This window comes from Nesoenas mayeri, assembly GCF_963082525.1.
Source record: "Nesoenas mayeri genome assembly, chromosome: 17".
Classification (NCBI taxonomy): domain Eukaryota; kingdom Metazoa; phylum Chordata; class Aves; order Columbiformes; family Columbidae; genus Nesoenas; species Nesoenas mayeri.
The window spans coordinates 12,745,726-12,763,620 of NC_137565.1; the positions used below are offsets into that span (position 1 = coordinate 12,745,726).

Below are 17,895 nucleotides of genomic sequence, written 5' to 3' on the forward strand. Positions count from 1 at the left end.
ATAAACCCTAGAAATGTGTTGGAACTGCAGCTCCACACCATGCAAAGTGAGCTGGGGAAGAAAAGCAAAGCAGAAGGCTTTCTGGCATTAAAATGGAAATAGATGAGCTATTTCTGGAGTCCTCGATGTCCATCACAAAGCAGCGTTTTTAAAGGCTTAATTTAAAATACAGTTGCTGATACCTAGCTTTGGTTCATCTGGTGAAACACCTCTGATTTAGAATCTTAATCTCAAGTTTAGGAGGCAGCAGTTGATTTGATGTGTGAATGTGACCGCGAGTCAAGCTCTTAACTGGCAATGTGCTCTGTAGGTCGGACGGGGGGGCAGCTGAATACTTCATGGGCATTAATGCTGAAAACAGTTGCAACGAAGGAAGCTTGGTATGATCCAGCTTGAAGGTTTTCTGATATTTGTGTGTATATATGCCTGAGGCAACTAATGACATTGTAATAGGTGGTAGAACCCTTCCAAACTCTGATATGGGGATGGGGGGGGAGGGCGGAAAACAACCCAACCTCTGAAAAAAACCCTACCTAAATAAGTGGTTCCTAAATAAGTTCCCTTCCTTGAGAGAGCTGAATTTCAGAAGACTTTTGGAGCTGGATGGCCTTTAAGTGATACTGCAACTACACTTGTACAAGCTGCTGTATTGAAGTATTACCACTTCTGAAAAGTTAATACTTAGAACAAGATACTAGTGAAACCTAATTTTAGAGAAGATGGTCTGTTATTTTTCCTCTTGACTAGGAATGAAGTGAAAAGCTGTAAAGCATCATTGCTGGGATGGCTCGGGGACAGGCTGTTGTGTGAGCTACCCCTCATGCCAGTAATGGAATGTGTTCTCAGTAACCCATGCTGATAGATCTCAGGTCATATTAAACCTCTCTTTTAGATAAACCAAAATTATTGAATTACAAATACTTTAAAATATAACTTTGCAGTTCAGTGTTAGTTGAAAGAATATCAAAGAAACCAAGCCTTGGAGAAGTCCTAGGAGAGGAAAAGCAAATCAAGCTCTTGCCTTGCTGAGCACATCTGTCTGTGTTTTGCAGTATTCATTGGGATGGACTGACCAGCTGCGATGAAAGCCATCAACACCAACTTCACTTTCATCGGAGATGCTTGTCTAGCTGATGCTTTGACTTTGACATCAGTTCATCAAATTATTTTCCAGTATATGAATAGCATGGTAGTGGTCAGCTTTAGGGGTTTTGGCTGTTACATATCTTGTGAAGCGTTAGAACTAGTGAACTAGTGCAAGTTGGGAAGCCTGAGCTTAGCTTGGAAAATTATCCTGTCACCTATGGAATCATCTGGAAGCTAGAATAAAATCAAAAACTTGGTTTTAGTCCTTGGCTACTTAGGAAGAGCTGGGCTTTCAGGAGGGCAGTCAGAACAGCCCCCCACCCTGACTGGAGTGTGTTCTTTATGGTGAGAGCTGTAATGGGCTGTTCAAATGTTTGGATTTCTGAGACTGGTTGGCAAGGCATGCTGCCACAGGCCTCTTAACTCCTGTAACATGGCATAAAAGACAGTGAATATCCATGTGGGAAAGATTTGTGTTTGGAACTTGGATATTTAACTCTCTTCTTCCTTCCTGTTGTGTATGTTGATTTCAAGCTGTATGTTCTGTGCTCACCTCCATTGGATTTTTAGCCTGATCACCCCTGCGCTTCCTGCAGAGTGATGGTTTTCACAGGGTTGGATGGGGCTTCTCCAGACTCTCCTCTGGTGGGGTGGCTGGTACGTACGTACTTCTGCAGATAACAAGTGGAAGCCTCCAGTGTGAGGAGAGTTGGCTCTTACAGTACTGTATTTTTTTAATCTTCTGACAGAGCGTTAAAGTAAGAAGCTGCAATTGCATTTTAACTTGGTTAGAGGAAGAATCAATTTAAATGTGCTTTCCTCCTGCTAGATTAGGTCCCTGAGGAGGCTCGTGCTGCTCAGTGCACCTATGAGATCCTTTGAGGTGGAAGCAGGATTTAGGTCCTTGGCTTCTTGAGCTGGAGCAGTTCTGCAGGTGTGTGGAGCTACAGCTGCAGGCACCTGATAAACTTGAGACTGATTGTACTTGAAGGATGTTGGATATCTTGAGGGTGTTTTTTTGCCTTGGTGTAATTTCAGAGCCAAAGTTATTCTTTACTGGGGCTATCTCTAGCAGTTGTGCAGGATCTGCCCTCTCAGGTCCTACTTTGTTTAGCCCTTATTGGGAAAAGAAATGGAAAAGACTTTTTTCATTGTCATCTCAAGCTTCCTACTCTTCAAAGAAACAACCTTATCAAAGTAACTTACTACCTGGATGTGCTTCTTCCATGCTGTGAATACACTATTCCTCATGGATGAGACTTCTACTAAGGGCTCTCTTGTTTGTGGTCTTTCTTACCCTGTTTTAAGAGTGTGGAAAGATTTTCATCAGGGAAAACCAGTGAACAGCTATACTTGATGCTTTAACTGAGATTTCTGAAAACAAAATAGCTTGAACTAGAGATCTCTAGCCAGGATGCCTGTCCATGTGAGGTGTCCTGTGTATACAAGTCTAACAGTCTCTATTTTTGATTATTCTGGTTCTCTATAAGGCTTAGTTCTTAGAATATGTAGTCAGTATAGGGGGAGATAGTGCACTTCAATTTGTGGAGGAAGATTGCTGCATTGCCATAATTAAGTCTTTGTAGTTTTTCTTTCTAATACCAGAGATTTATGCACTTGTATAGACATTATTTATAGAAACACTGTTAGAACAGTTTTCTCTTGCCCTTTTGTGGGCCTCATTTCCTTCAACTTGGGGACTAGAAACCAGGGCAATGATCAAAGCATTAATTCTGTAGTGTTACCTGAAAGGACAGAGCTTCAGGAAGAACTAAAAATAGTTCTGCTTTCCCTCTGCCTTTAAAATAAGGTTTTGGCTCCTCTATCAACTGGGCCCAGGCAGGCTCTCGAGAGAATGGAGCTGTTTTCTCCAGTGCTGCTTTCTTGGCTTGTAGAAGTGCCTGGGGGAAGCTGCTCCTGGCCACCTGCGTGAGGGAAGATAAATTCCTGTCTGCACGCGGAAAGGTGAAGGATTAAATCCAGGCTGGGTTGGCTTTCTGAGCGCCCTTGGATTGTGGGGCCAAGGCAAGGCTTGCCCATGGGACACGTTGTGTTCTCCCCAGCTCACCCCTCTGAGCAGCCTCTTGTGTGGAGTGATGTGGATCACAAGCCTTACGAGTGCTGTGTGACTCCTTTTTCTCTGTGGTTTGACTGTTCTCCACAAAAGGATTCTTATGTTTTTTTTCTGTACGGCTAGTGATAGGATTTCAAGAAAATAGACGGAAAATCCGACCTTTCCTTGAGTCTTTGTCATGTGGAGTCTAGCACTTCCCAGGTCGAAGGTAGACTACTAGAATTTAGATTTCAGTTATTTACTTACTAGAAATTGTAGTTGAAAGTATTGAAGAGTTGAGCGAGACTGAAGACTCAATTAAAGAAATGGCAACAAAAAGAATGACCACCCAGGGAGATTGGGAACAATTGATTTGCATCTACTGTAACCCAGGAACTGCTTGTGACTGGAGTCTTAATACCTTTAACATCTTACAGCAGATCTTACTTGGGTAAGATAAATTTCAGTACTTTTGAAATGAAGCTTCAATTTTGTTGTACAGAAGACCTAAGAATGACCCAGTCTAGGAGCTGATCTAGCTTAAGACCTCTGTCTTACTGCTCTTATGCTTCAGTATGTGTTTTTGAAGTGAGTTTAGTGCTGAAGCTGCTTATGGAGGTGGCTGCAGCGAGGTGTGGAACTGATGGCAAGTGTTTCCCTGACATTTCCCATCTGGTAGGTAGAAGGGGACCAGCAGCTGGACTCTCCTTGTTTTCTGTGCAAGTAGAGCAGGAAAGGGAGGAAGGTGGTTGCTGTGGCTGCCTGATTTCATCTCTCCTAGCCGTAATTGACCTAAATGTGTACCTGTGAAAGCTTCACTTATTGCATTGCTATCTGTAAGCTTGTAATTGCTATCATTGAAACTTAAACCGGAGATAAAATGAGATGCTGTGAAGTTCTGCTGTTTGTAATTATACTGTTTGCAGCCTTGATAAGGTGTTTGCTTGGAGGCTTTTTCAGGCCTTGTTCTGAAAACATCAGTTTTATTTGCTTCCAGCCTTCAGTGTCTTCTCCAACTTTAAAAGCTACTGTTATTAAAGCTGACTTTTTTTGTTCTGTGGGTTCTCTGTAAGTTCAGGCTTTTAAAATATTTGTCTATCTTGAGACAATGAAAAGATGAGCCAAAATGAGAAGTTATGAGAAGAAAACTCACCTGACATATCACAGTGCAACTTTGCTTGGAACTTAATGTGAACATGTTGCTCGATCCATTCTGTAGTCAGGAAAGTTAGCTGTGGTCAGAATACATTAGAAACTTTTTATCTGAGCGGTGTGGGCTGATAGCTTTGATTTTTATTGTTCTATTTGGGTTTCCCTTATTTTCTTTTGTCACTTCTGAGAGCAATTACGCTGCTGTAATGTAGGCATTGTTGCACTTTTGGTGCAAGAAACTTGACTAAAATGCCGAAGCAGATTGCAATTTGAAGTTTTTGATTATTTTCCTTTAATAAAAGCAAGTGAAAAAGCAAGCCAAGTGTGATAATGTAAACTTGCAAGTTTATTGCCTCTGCCTGCAGACCTCTTACTACTTTCCATCTAAGCACTGTGCATGTTTTTAAGTGGTGAAGCTTTTCATCAAATTAATGACTAATCTTTATCAAGCAAGTGTTCATCTTTACAATTAAGCATTCCTGTTCTTTAATTGTACGGTGATTGGCGGACATACTAGTCATGAGTCATGAATACATTTGAGAATTCAGATTCTCAATTTTTTTCTCGCTGCTGGTAGCAGGAATTTGCTGTGAACAGTGCATTATATTCTGGTTGGATACCCATTGTAATTAAATTATCATCTTTGTCTATGTTCACTGAACCTTTATTTGAGTAACTTCCAAACGAATGCACCTTTTTGCACTTTGGGAAAATCTGAACTCTCTGAGGAAAAAGGAGGAAGATGGAGCAAGGTAAATATTTCAAGCTCTGCTCTGCTTTCCTTGTAGGTTTGGCTAATGGATTATGGTCAAGGCATAGTTGTTTTCTAATGCAGAATACAATAGCCTGCTTGTTTTCTTTTCCTTTGCGCTGGAATCTCTTAATCCCTTCAGACTCAAGCATGAGTAGCACATGATTTGGAGGTGTTTGGTTAACGTACTTCACTGCTGCAGAGCATCCCTGTGCGTAACAGATGAAGAAATTTGGACTGCAGGGAGAAGCCACATGGAAATTTTCAGTTTTGGGGATCCATGTCTAAGTGTTTAATATTACTTTTTGCTGGGTTGTGTTCTGGCAAAACCAAGGGGAAGCATCTGGTAAGTTAGACTTTGAAGTAAGGAGATCAGATCTCTGCTTGAAAACTCCTAGTTCATGATAAAAAGGACGACAGCTTCAATATACTGAGATTATACCTATATGTTCAAATATTTATTAGGGTATTTGTATGGAAACTTCCTTGCTGGAAGACTGTGGTGGGACAGTGAATAATTCTTTCAGAATCTGTGACCATATGGGATATCAGTGGATATAAACCTGTATAAGTCATACTCTTAAACCCCTATTAAAGTAAAATAATTATTAATTAACAGATAATTTCAGAGAATAGTAACTTCTTGTATAGCTCCATAAAGGTAGGAACATGCCTGATTACTGTCATGTGGCTTTTTCCCTCTTCAGTTCTGCGGGCTTTAGTAGCTGGAACCACAATGTCTTGCACATGTCAAACTGGAAACTTAGCTTTTAAACAACAGAGTGGGTGCTGATACTTGGAGAGCGTAACCGCTGAACACTGGTGCCATGAGAGGACGAGACAAGGTGACTATGTTGTTGGAGTTTTCTAAAATAGAATAGGATTCCCTAAAATGCTGAAATATGGTAACAGAGGATGGTTAAAAAAAGAAGATGCTGAGCTTGCCCCTTGGTGCTGCTTTTGCAGAATTTGGTATGTTCAGCACCAGATCGCTGTTGCTTTGCTTGGAGTAGCATCAGTAACTGTACCAGCAGGTGAAACCTGGTGCCTCCCAAGCTGGTTCACTCCAAAGAAATGCAAAAATATTTGGGGAGCTCTTGTCCTGGTGCCTCTATACTTAGCTCGTTATTCCAGGCAAATTATCTTTTGATTGTCAAGTGCTGACTGCCAGGCTGGTTTAAGCACTGTCTAGCTTTCAATTGCTCGGCCATTTGAACTCCTCTGCAATATTTTTATCACGTAGGCGCTTCTTGCTATGAACTCTTGCAAGGTTGGTGGTAACCCAACAGTGGAAGGGTGTGAGGATGGAAACTTTGGAGTAATTCGCTGAGAGGAAAAGAAACCAGCGTCAAACCTGCTGTTGTAATGAGGTTGGAGTAGGCAGCAGTCTTTAAACCTGTGGGGTGGTTGGGTTCATCGCCGCACCGGGTGTGCCGTTCACGGGGAGGACTCAGCCCGGGGAGCTGTGGACACAGACCGAAAGGATTGTGCTTGATTTACTGAGTGTCAGGTTGGTCTAACAAAGACAATAAGAACTATTTCTTGCTTCAGTTTTTTATGACTAGTTTTTGAAGAAGCTGTTTGTATAGGGTACAAGTTGAGGTGCTCCCTGTCTTTCTGAGGGTCACACCCAGAGAGCAGCCCTAAATTACTAGTGCTGTTGCCTCATTCCTCAGCCCGCCACGTGCTCATTCAGCACTAAGGTATGAAGACTTTTCCTCTTGCGTAAGACAACTTGATCTGTTCTGCTTGGGGAGGGAGCAGTTTGGCAGCTCACTGAAAAGTCGTATGCTGCTGGGCCCTGTAGCTTCTTTTATCCTCTGAACATCACTATTTCAAGTTATTGTCCAGCTTTTTAGACTGTCTTAGCAGTACATACAGCACTCAAATGATGTGATTATCTGGCCAGTCTTGCTGAACGCGGCTTCTCTACTGCTGCTACAATACTTCTTGGTCTTAGACCCAAATGGTTTGACATTCAAATTGGAGACCTAACAAGGCTAAGCCTCATGTACTTCAGCATATTTCAGGAGGCTCAAAATTGCAGTGTGGCTTAATCTACCTTGTCCCCTTTTCAGTTACAAAATATTTCTACTAACTGTTATTGTATTGTTATGTTTGTTATTTTTTTCTATTTCCTCCAACAAAATTCAGTTTTTAGTTCCATCATAAACGCTTGGCTACCATGTGTCAATCCCAGCAGACCAAGCGCGGTATACTGGGTAAGAAATAATTATTCTAAAAATACACTGCAGATTCATTTATTTACCTAAACTGACTTCACTTACCAAAGGCAAGCAGTGATAAGTTAAAACATGCCTTGTCAAAAGTCAGTTTTAAGTGACTTGTATCATGAAAAGGGCAAGAATAGACCTAAGGGTTTTTGTGCAAGAATTCCCACATTAGAAGTAAGCAGGTGGGCTGGAAAGGATCTAGTTAAGCTTACAGTTTAAATAGAGGCCTGATGCCAAAAATACATCCAAAACCTAATTTATGTAGTTAAACTGCACAATTTTTATCCTGACTCTTGCCAAGACAATTAAAGAATTCCTAGAGCTCGTTTGAATTTCCAGGCTGGGTTTGCAGTGCGGTAGCTGCTTCTGCAGGTGCAGAGAACACTCAGGTCTGTTCGGGTAGGTTGGTGAGTATTGGTGGTTTTATTGCTGGAAAGATTTTGCTGTGAAGAACATTAATGGTGCAGTTGTAGATGTTGCCAGCCTTTTTTTTTTTTTTACTGCTTGTAAAAGGTCAGCTTTTAAACTTTCATGAATGTACAAACAGTAAACTTTAAACTGGTGTTGCAGCACCTGTTTTCTGGAACTTCAAGCCTCCTGTTTGACTCTGGAAAATTTAGGAGGCTGGTGTTCAGATCTGTTTAACTCTTGGTAGCCAACTAAAATGCAAAAGGTGAAGGAACACCCTAGGGCCAGGTCAGAGAAAGCTTCTTCAGCTGGATGAAGATCAGTTGTGGTAAAACAACTCATTACATGCGTCATGTTTGCAGAAGAAAACCCAACCAGCACCGTATTTCGATAGCAATTAGTCAGGTTTTGCCGTTGTGGTCTCCCCTGGGTGACTTTATGCCAAGCATTGTTGAAAGACTTGATTTAGCAGAGTTTGTACGTGTTGAAACAAATGTGATGGGTTGAAAGCTGTCTGAAGGATCTGCTGCTTGTTGGCTGACTTCTGAAGAGCCGTTTCACTTGTAACCCCTCAAAAATCATGCCAGTGATTTGGATACTTTAACCTTTTTTTCTTTTTTCTGAGATTTTAATCAGAACTTGAGGAGTTTAAACAACATACTGATAGTTTATTGCATATAAGAATGTGGAAGAGAAAGTTGTGAATCTTAGTGTGAAGCTTTGATCCACAGGTTGCGCTGTGTGAGTGACAGCTCAGCCTCCACGTGGCATTCAGAGCATCTTTGCTGTGTTATAAAAAGCTTGTTGCCTGGTGCTGACATAGAGCTTTTTGTAACCTTTAAACTCTGCAGGTATATAATAGGAATTTATCTTGTTAAAACCTGCATTTGCTTAAAGAGTTAGCTCCTGATTATTCACCCATGTCCTAATCTCCAGATCTCGGTTATTGAATTATCAAGGTGTGTGTCACTCTAAACTTACCGAGTAGGGAAGATTTTTCCTTAACAGAAAGAAGTAAATGTGACCTGTGGCAAAAAACCAGCTGTGCCCATCTTGTTAGACCTTTTCCATTCTTCTGTTTTGTTTCTTAAGTACAGTGTTGAGCTTCTAAATTAGGATTTGGTACTTGGTCTGCTGGTGAGTATTTTTGCCTGTGAAATTCTGGATATTTGTCCAAATCCTTGGGAGATGAGGAGCATTTAACTTCAGCTTTAGCTTGGAGGTGATGTGTTTTACATTATATTGGATGTCAATTTTACAGTTTCTTTTTGCGGAGGAATGGGGAAAAGCCCTTACTAATGCCTTGTCTAAACAAAATAGGCTGTATGAATACTATAATATATGTTGGGTATCTGGAATAACTTAAAAATGAAGTGCTTGATGATGAAATATGTTGAATGGAAGAGTCTGGAGGCTTTAATTCTGACGTAAAGAATAAGTCTTCTAATTTATTTAGCTAGGTTTGCCCTACTTTCAAGCCTCACTGAATTTTCAAAGGGAGATGTAGCAGGTGGGCTTTTTATGTGTAAAACAGTAGCCTTGAATGATATCCTTAGTATTTTTGAGGTTGCTTGATGTAAAGTTTTCACAGAAATGTTGCTCAAACTGAGCTGGTGGGATGGGAGTTTAGGTGAGTTCATCACAGCTCAAATGTGGTTCTTCCTTTCAGTACTTTAGCTCCTTGTCAAAAGTGACACAGCCCCCCTTGCATACAGATTTGAGGTAGAAACTTGCAACTTAACCTCATTTCAGTCTTCAGCCCATTGTATCTTCTGAGTTTAACTTGGAGTCTTAGTGCTACATTCAGCATTTCTAGACTGGTATATTCTGAGGGATGGGGAGGTTTAATACAATACTTCTAGACCAAGGTTGCTGCAAGTAAAGCATTTAACAATACTTCTGCAGTGCTTTATCTTCTGTAGGTGAAACAGTCTCTGTCCTAAAGGGAAGTTGTTGGTTTACAACAGCCTGTACTGTGGTCTGGGACAGGTACAGGGTAGTAGGGTTGGATCATGCAACCCTGGAGCTGAAAATACTGTCTGCCGTATGGCACTGGGCTGTTGGTGCTGAAATTCTGGTACAGAGAGGCCTAAATGTTGAAAGGGTAGACGTTACTACTGATTTTCAACTTACCCATCAAAAATGCAACTCCTGAAACTGTTCTGTATCTCAGTCAAACTGGATTTGTCACCTGCAGAACACAGCAGGTTTGCCTGGCTCTGGGTTGTGTACCTGTGGTGCTGCTGGAGTTGTACTGGGGATTTATGTAGAAAGTTTGCCGCAGGACTATTTTATTAATTAACTAAAACAGTTGAATTGCCAGTTTTTGTTCAGCATTTATGTTGAGTTTTGCTATCTTGGTAAACGCTCGTGTGTGTTCCACAGGTAAAATGTGCTCAGTCCTCGTGGGTTGTTGGATTTGTGGATGTTCCGCTGGCTGTGTGTTTAATTCAGGAGTGAGAACGAGTGCGCTGAAACTTCAGACTGTAAAGTTATTCAGTAACTCTGGTTTGGTCACTGACCTGCCAAACATAATGCTGGTGAACTTAGCAAGGTTAAACGAAAAATGTACCAGACACAAATGTGTGTATTTCAGAGCCTGTTCTAGAAGCAGTAAAACCTCCATTGGTGACTGTACTCAGGCAGATATTCCTCCTGGCTCTAACAAGACTAAAAATTCAGTTATTCATAGTGTTCAATACCTATACAGTTAGGACCTCTAGCTCTTGTTTCTGAGGTTTTACTTTATCTTGACTGTAAGCAAAATGATTTTCTGTCAGCTCATTGTAGTGCTGAAAAGGCCTGATTTGCTTCAAATTTCATACAAGGAAACCAGAACACACGCGTTGCTGTTTGCTCGGGTGCGAGTTACTGCGGAGCATCGGCGGATCGCGTCTCGCTCTGCGAGGCAGAACCCAGCTTGCTAGCACATTGAATCTCTTTCTGATTTGTCAAGATCTCAAGAGGAGGAACAAAAAGCACTTTGTCCTGGCTCGGCTCATGGAGACTGCCACTTGAATGACTCTTTCTAGCTGTCTATTCACTCATTTCCTGAGCATGCTGCTCTTGCTGAGTGAAGCTCATTGTTTGTAGAAGTCACTTCCACTGTCAAGTTCAAAGGCTTTTCCTCTAAAGCTTGAACATCTCAAACTATAATAGTTTCAAATGAGGTACCTGTTTGAGCAGTTCCAAGTTCAGCCTCGTCAGCCAAAGTCAGTGAAACTTCTGGCAACTGGTAGCGCTTCTGTAAAATAAGGCTGAATCTTCCTGCTGCCTTCATCAGCTCCTTGATGCTGGGTCTGCTTTCCCTCAGTTGAAGAGTAGGACTGAAGGTGCTTTTTGATCAGTGCAGAAGCAGCTCTAGAGAACAAGGATCTCTGGAGTTTTGATGGATTCTTCAGAGGATTATTTGTGCTTGTTTATGCTTTATTGCTGAATCAAAAGTCTGACAGAATATCCTTCCAGTTTCTAGTTCTTTTTTATGTATGAAAACATTTCTCTTCATTGCCAATCATGAGTGTCTGGGTACAGTAAAAAGTCAGTCTTTATCTTGCTGTATAATTTTCATGTGCCTGTTTTCTGAAGCTCAGTTCAGAGCTTTAAACTTCTCATGCGTGTTAGAGCTGTGGGAGAATGTCCCTGATGCTTGCAGGCAATACTGAAGTATTCAGTTTATCTTTAAGCAGTGGAGCTTGGTTTCCTGCTGTTTATTTCATACTTTTCAAGTTTCTGTTTGCATTTACCTTGGTTAAACAATAATAATTAACTCAGAGTATTGAACTGATTGAGTTATATTGGAGAACAAACCAATAACCATAATGCAATAAGCATGATTGTAACTTCCTGGTGATGAAAATTCCAGTAGTGGAATACTTGATTTAATTTTTAAGCTTTGAGAAAATACCAGTGGTGACAGAACAACTTTATAACTGACTCTCACTTAGGCAGCTACTTAATTCTACCAAAAAGCTGGGGTGATTGGGAAGAATGTAGTGTCTTTACAGCTGTTTATGATAATATAGGGAATATCTGGTGAGCTGCTTGTTCTTTGCATTTGAACACCAAAGAATTTGCTGTCCGCTTACATTTTTTTAAATTACTGATGAATGAGTCTGGGTGCCATGGTTTGCTTCCTTCTAGTGATTCTATCTAGACATATTTAAACTGGAAACTGCAGGGTTAAGGACACTTGGATATGGCTGTCCTGTCCTCCCACCAAACCTCCTGAAGTGGATGTCCAAAATAAGTAAGAACTGCTCATGTGGGCCTTCTTTTAAAAGTCGACAAGATACAAGGTCTGGCTTTAGGTGAGGGCTGTAGGGCACTTTTTGTGTGCGGCTGGTGCGCACTGTGGCTCTAAGGGTAGATGATGGAGCGCTGTTGGCTGCGGGTGGCTCTGACGGTGTTCTTGGCACGACAGCTTGAATAACCAGCGCTGCTGTAGAAAGAGCGTAGATACAGCGTCATAAAACCTCACTGCACAGCTCTGAAGAGCTTTGTCTTGATGTCTTGTGTAAGGACCGCTCTGACTCAGTGGGGAATATAAGCACATGAGACAGTTATCACTGTGCAAGTCAGAATTATTAAGGCTTCTGGCCTCACAAGTGAGGGTATTAGTTCTATCCCATTACCCTATTAAATTGCGTACTGTCTCAAAAGCTTGTTTCTTGCCTCCCTCGGTGGTGTTGTGTTCACCTTTAGGCTGTGTGGGCTGAAGCCCAGCTGTGTGCTCTGCTGCGAGGTGATGGGCACCACGGAGCGAGCACCTCGAGCCTTTCTGCGCAGCTCTGAGTGCAGACCATCCGTTAAACTCAGGCAGCGCCTGCACACAGATGCTCTTCCTGTGCTGGGAGATGCTGTTCCTTGGCAGAGCTGGAGGTTGATGCTGTTCCACACCAGTTCAGAAGCTTCTAGGAAACTAGAAACTTGCCCCCAAGCCAGCTTCTGATAGTGTATCCTACTGGATTGTCTCTCAGTTTTACAGATACTGCCATGGATTAGTGTTCTATCTTAAATATAGGTATTTTGAGCAGTTATTGCAGAATTTAAGGTGAGTGCTTATAGAACAACAGTGGGTTTAGAGTCGAGTATACCTTAATGGCATTATCACAGAATCCCAGAGTGTCAGGGGTTGGAAGGGCCCTGGAAAGCTCACCCAGTGCAATCCCTCCATGGAGTAGGAACACCCAGATGAGGTTACACAGGAAGGTGTCCAGGCGGGTTGGAATGTCTGCAGAGAAGGAGACTCCACAACCCCCCTGGGCAGCCTGGGCCAGGCTCTGCCACCCTCACCGGGAACAAGTTTCTTCTCCTATTTAAGTGGAGCCTCTTGTGTTGCAATTTGAACCCATTCCCCCATGGCAGCTATCATATCGACTGAACCATTCTGAAGGTACTTCAGCGTTGTATTTGTGACAAAGTAATTGCGACACCAGGACTCGAAGAGGAATACATCTTCCATGTGCACACTCGTGAGAATGACAGAACAGCACAGACAAGGCATGAAGGTAGTGTTCCTTTTGCTGTGATTTGGAGTATGGTGCAATTATCCTTTGCTTTTCAAGCATTACGCAAACTCGGTAACGCGTGGTTGTTCAGAAGTGACTGCAAGCTGCAGGTTATGGGAAAGTCTGAGCCCTTCAAAAGAGAACGTACCTCTGTTTCTGCAGTCCACGTAAAGAAAACTGCTTGCAGAGCTTGCCTTGGGCTCTTTCCTTGGCTATGACATGGCAGGAAGATGTTTCTAGTTTTCCATCTGCAGGAGAAGTCAGTCTTCTAGCTTTGGTCTCCCAGGCTTTCTTTTCCTCTTTCTTAGGTTTTTAGCTTGCTTGTGCACAAGTTAATTCTGTATCAGTCAAGCTGTTAGAGGAGAATACACGGTAAGGAATACTTAGAAGCTTCTATAATGGATTGATATGAACTGTTCAAATGTCTGCTGCTTTTTGTCTCTGAACTTGCTCCTGACTGCTGAATGTAAAGGAAATACATGGAGGGAACATGTATCCCAAGAGTGAAACTACTTGAAGTCCTGATAGCAATGAGGATGGATTTTAATGGTTATGAAATTAATAAAATATGATCTCTCTAAATGTGGTCTTAAACTGCCTGGTCTCCTTAGCAGATCTAGATGGTCTTTTCAGGCAATCTGAAGCTTGCTTTTTATTGCAGGCAGATGTCTTGATGACCTGGAGGAAGATACTGCTGGGCTGAGGAGGTCTTTCTTGCTTTTGTTCTCCTTGCTACCAGGTTCTGTAGTGGTTAGTTTAACTACAAGTGGCAGTGAACTAGCCTTGAATGCCTCAAGACAGAATTGCCAATGGCTGGTGGAGGACCTGTACCTCGCTTCAGACTGCCTTTTCAAGGTGTCTTGGCTTTCTCATGGAGTGCAAGAGACACGTTGACTAAGGTGGTACTGGAAATGGGTGGTAACTTGGAATGGGGAGATGTGGGACTCTGTAAAATTGGAGATAAGGCAAGAGGAAAATGAGCTGACATGCTGTTCCTGCAGTGATTTCCATACCTGTACCAGGCCTGTACATTAAATGGATGCTGCTAAAAACCTTTCTGCCATCCTCCCTTCTGTAAAGGCAAAGTGGCAGCTTGTGTTCCTCACCCTTACTGCTCTAATTCTCCCCAAGGCTGCTCTCGGTGCAGCTTTGCTGGGGCTGTCGGTGCACCCTGCGAGCCTTTTGCCGTGAGCGCCACTGGTGTAGCCCCTGATTGAGCCTGAGCAAGTGTCACTGGCTGCTTCTCAAGTCTGACATCATAGCTGAGAATGGGGATAATGAAATAATTCCCACTGTGGTATTCATTAACTCACATTTCATTCAATTGCTCCTAAGAGGATAAGGAGTGTGTTAGAGGTGAACTTGCATAAGACTTCTGACATTGTTTTGATAAGATAGACAAGAGTTAAAGCCACGGCAGACCAAGTCAGCATGGCAGTGGTGTCTCGCTGAGGCAGGTGACATGTGCTCTGTTACACGTACTGACTTTAAAACGAATTCCATGGCTTTTTCTTTCATGGCTTAAACAAAATGGCCTGATTCTAAAGTTGTTGGAGAAATAACTTGTGCCCAGAGGCAGATGAAGGTCTTCCTTGGTGTGGATGGCTGTTGGTTGGATGGCTGTGCAGAAAGGTGATGTTCAGCCCTGAGTGCTCAGGCAGATAAATTGGGGCACCTGCAGCAATGAAGGCGCATGGAGGGGAAGGCATTTTGCTGAAGGACAGCTGCTCCTGGTTTGTATAAAAATGTTGGTACAGGAGCCTGTTGAACCTTGGTGGGTTTCTAGTTTTAGCATTTATGTAGTTTGAGCAGGTGTAAAATTTGAATATCCCTTAAATATTTTCTTCCCCAAAGGTATGTGGGACATTGGAACAGGCTGCCCAGGGCAGTGCTGGAGTCACCATCCCTGGAGAGATTTAAAGGGCATTTAGACGAGGTTCATAGGGCCATGGTTTTAGTGCTGGAGTTGGGTTATGGTTGGACTCAATGATCCTGAGGATCTCTTCCAACCCAGATGATTTTATGATTCTATACAAGTTAGTGTCATGTACTCTTTCCCCTCATGTGTGTAGTTTTGCCAGCTTGAACTGCCATATGCTACTCCGCAAGAAAACTTTAAAGGGGAGAAACTTTACCTACCTTGTGGAGGGGTTTTGATAGATAAAGATCTGTTGTTGAATTAGTCAGGCTCAAAGGTATCTCAAGGCCACTTCGAGAAGCTAAGAAGAGAATCTGCTGTGAGAAAGAGGGGTGTTCCACAATCACCGGGGTCCTGGTGTGGCATGAATCATCGGACGTATCATCAATAAGACTCCAGAGCACGGATAGCCCACGATACTCATTTAGCGAATCCATGCTTGGAGCGTGGACACGTGATTAGAATATAGTTATGTATATAAGGAGACTTGTTTCTGTAATAAATGGCTTAGCGTGATTCACATTGAATCGACTTGTTTTGCTGAGTCCTTATCTTTCTCCTACACTACCTTGCTAAAGGATTTTCACTAACGTTATGTTCAAAATAATAAAACTGTACAACTCTGCCCCTAGCTTTAGGGCTGACTGTTTCAAAGGAGGCTGTGGGAACTGGCTACGTGGACACCTTTTGGATCGAGGGAGAGTTCTTAAATACGGCTGTTGCTGTTGACCAAGCTGCCCCACCAAATGTGAGCTCTGTTCTGTTCCGAAGGCTCGCCAGGGCGTTCAGCTCCCTCCAAAAGAGGCTTATCTGTGCTGTGCAATTGAGCCAATAAACGAATATAATCAGATTAAGCTGTTTGGGGGAGGAATGATGACTGGATATTCAAATGCCTAATGAACTGTCTGATCCCCTGACTGTTGCTGCGAGTGCGCTGGCATCAGTAGCTCGTACCCACAGGTCATTTTAAGCAGAGGCTGCAATAGAAAGCCAGGACACCTGAAGAAATCTAGAGCTTCCAGATGGCCCAATAAGTTCTTAAATGACTTGGTGTTTGTAGAAGCGCTGAGGGATTAGTGCCTTGCTCTGGAAGGTGTGAGTGGTGGGGAACTGGATGTGTCCCTGCCCCACTGGTGGCGGTGCTGGCTGGAAAGTTGGCAAAATACCAAAACACACCATTGATTTGGACCTGTTCTCAGGAGGTCAGTTTTTCAGCATCTGTGGTAACGGTAGCTGGAAAAAAGAACATCATCAGTTCACGTCAAGTGTTCAGTTGTTGAGACCGAACACAGAGGTTTAGCTGGGAGTGCTGCTGCCTGGATTTCTGTGGTTATTCCACTACGTCGACCGTCGGGGAAGATTTCAAACCCGTTCTGTCAGCTGGACCTGAAACAATGCAGAGATGTTGTATTTCCAAGCTGATGACACAGATGTTGTATTAAAACGTACATACCTTGGGTCCTTGTACTTGCTTGACAGACTAATTGAAGCTTGTCGAGTGAGCTTTCCTACATAAAGATGTAATCTTTGATTCAGGAAAGGCATTTGGCTGTTATTTGGCATTAGATGTATAAAACCACATGCGGGCTCTTTCAGAAATACAAGGCCTGAGTACTGAGGTGGTTCCTACAGCGAGCTGTTATTTATTATCGAAATTGCAAATGCCTTTTTCATCTCAGCTGTGAATATTGCTTCTAGATTTGTCTTCACATGCAGATTTGTTACACCAACCGCATAGCCACTTGAAATAAAAACTAACAATAAAAGTGAGGTAGACTTAAGTATTCTGAACATTGTTCTTATCCTTGTGTTCCCCAGTTTTTGCTCAGAGTGTGGAGGCTTCCTTTGCCTTTGAGTAGTTTTCTGAACTTAAGATTCTAACCATAATGTTGGAACAGGTCGTCTAGAAAGAATACGCTTGGAGATATTCAGCCCTTGGCTGGATGTGTCTTTCAGCAACTTGATCTAATTGAAACAGTGTTAGGGATGCCAGTGGCATCCTGGGGTTTATTAGAAGGGGTGTGGTCAGTAGGTCAGAGAGGTTCTCCTGCCCCTCTGCTCTGCCCTGGGGAGACCACACCTGGAATCTTGTGTCCAGTTGTGGCCCCTCAGTTCCAGCAGGACAGGGAACTGCTGCAGAGAGTCCAGCGCAGCCACCAAGATGCTGCAGGGAGTGGAGCATCTCCCGTGTGAGGAAAGGCTGAGGGAGCTGGGGCTCTGGAGCTGGACAAGAGGACACTGAGGGGGGACTCATTCCTGGGGATAAAGATGGAAAGGAGGAGTGTCAGGAGGATGGAGCCAGGCTGTTCTCGGTGACAACCAGTGACAGGACAAGGGGCAATGGGTGCAAACTGGAACACAGGAGGTTCCACTTAAATCTGAGAAGAAACTTGTTTGGGGTGAGGGTGTCAGAGCCTGGCCCAGGCTGCCCAGGGGGATTGTGGAGTCTCCTTCTGTGCAGACATTCCAACCCGCCTGGACACCTTCCTGTGTAACCTCATCTGGGTGTTCCTGCTCCATGGGGGGATTGCACTGGATGAGCTTTCCAGGTCCCTTCCAACCCCTGACATTCTGGGATTCTGTGAAGTAGAGAGTTGGACTGATATTCACTTGTCCCATTCGACTCATACTCTGATTTTTTTTGCATATGTATCTATCTTTCTTTATAATACTTTCCCATTTGGACTTAAAGGGGCAGAAGCAACTTCTGTGCTTTTGTATGTGGATATTGAGTTTTGTTCTGTGACTAAGAGCACAGAAATCTCTGGTGTTGAGTTGGAGTTTCT

The 17,895-nt window shown here is 42.9% G+C and overlaps 1 protein-coding gene across 6 annotated transcripts in view; it reads left to right on the top strand.

The window, feature by feature from the left end:
- MTMR3 (myotubularin related protein 3) overlaps positions 1-17,895 on the top strand; it is an 80,922-nt gene that overhangs the window by 3,505 nt on the left and 59,522 nt on the right. Inside the window, exon 1 of one of the 6 annotated variants that reach the window (XM_080355542.1) lies at positions 1,851-3,590. The exons of 4 other annotated variants lie outside the window; for them this stretch is intronic. The gene's annotated coding sequence lies outside the window, so the exon portion shown is untranslated. Of the gene's footprint in view, positions 1-1,850; positions 3,591-4,958; positions 5,044-17,895 lie in introns of those variants that run through there. One more of the 6 variants, XM_080355541.1, reaches the window with a different exon arrangement.